The sequence below is a fragment of the Electrophorus electricus genome, chromosome 17, assembly GCF_041902795.1.
Source record: "Electrophorus electricus isolate QZ-2024a chromosome 17, ASM4190279v1, whole genome shotgun sequence".
Taxonomy (NCBI): Eukaryota; Metazoa; Chordata; class Actinopteri; order Gymnotiformes; family Gymnotidae; genus Electrophorus; species Electrophorus electricus.
The window spans coordinates 1,037,106-1,037,500 of NC_137513.1; the positions used below are offsets into that span (position 1 = coordinate 1,037,106).

General features: G+C 37.0%; 1 protein-coding gene across 1 annotated transcript in view; it reads right to left on the reverse strand.

Annotated features, from left to right (window-relative positions):
- Window positions 1–265: 265 nt before the first annotated feature.
- hnf1ba (HNF1 homeobox Ba) overlaps window positions 266–395 on the reverse strand; it is a 15,079-nt gene continuing 14,949 nt past the window's right edge. The window contains exon 9 of the mRNA XM_027024686.3: window positions 266–395. This exon is cut by the window's right edge and continues 767 nt beyond it. The gene's annotated coding sequence lies outside the window, so the exon portion shown is untranslated.

The window sequence follows — 395 nt, forward strand, 5'->3', positions numbered from 1 at the left end:
CTGTAGACAAAACTGTATGTTTGTTTCCTGAAGTTTCACTGTAGTGACTGATTCAGTCCTACAGACAGGTTGGTGTAATTCTCTCTCTCTGATTTAATGCTGCTCAGTGTAACTGGATCTGCAGAAAACAGGCTAAATTCACCAGGCTAAAATCTTTGTACTTCCCTATACATTGCATAGTCCTTCCTGTTCCAAAGATTGTCTTCTCTAAATCACAGTTTATATGTTGAAAAAAACACACACACAAAAAGCCATCAGACAACAGTGGACCTCAAATATGTACATCTTTAAAAGAAATGATATAATCATTTATATCTACATCTGTACACACCAGTGACAACTATCTGCTCACAGAGGAAGACTCACGCTCATAAAAATGCCATTAAATCCAGTGT